At 66.8% G+C, this 253-nt stretch overlaps 1 protein-coding gene across 1 annotated transcript in view; it reads left to right on the top strand.

Annotated features, from left to right (window-relative positions):
- MMP16 (matrix metallopeptidase 16) overlaps positions 1 to 253 on the top strand; it is a 156,601-nt gene that overhangs the window by 150,978 nt on the left and 5,370 nt on the right. The window lies entirely within an intron of this gene.

Here is a 253-nt window from a genome sequence, read left to right as displayed (position 1 = left end):
GCCGGGTGTCCCGCGGGAAGCCGGCCCAGCGCTGGCCGTCCCTGCTCCCGGCAGACGCAGAGCCTGACCGGCCCTTCGCACGGGGATTTGCAGCCGCGCGGCTCCCTCCTCTTCAGATCGTACGTTTCCTTTTCACGTGGCAAAGAACAAGTTTGCAAAATACCGACAGTAACAAAGCATGCTGGGAAAACCCGGGCACGCGACCGACAGGGAGCCCCGGGCGCAGCGCGCCGGGGTGTCCGTGTCCGTGCCC

The sequence above is a fragment of the Pteropus alecto genome, unplaced genomic scaffold (genome assembly GCF_000325575.1).
Source record: "Pteropus alecto unplaced genomic scaffold, ASM32557v1 scaffold87, whole genome shotgun sequence".
Classification (NCBI taxonomy): domain Eukaryota; kingdom Metazoa; phylum Chordata; class Mammalia; order Chiroptera; family Pteropodidae; genus Pteropus; species Pteropus alecto.
The sequence above is the reverse complement of the archived record's forward strand: the minus strand, read 5'-3'. Positions and strand labels throughout refer to the sequence as shown.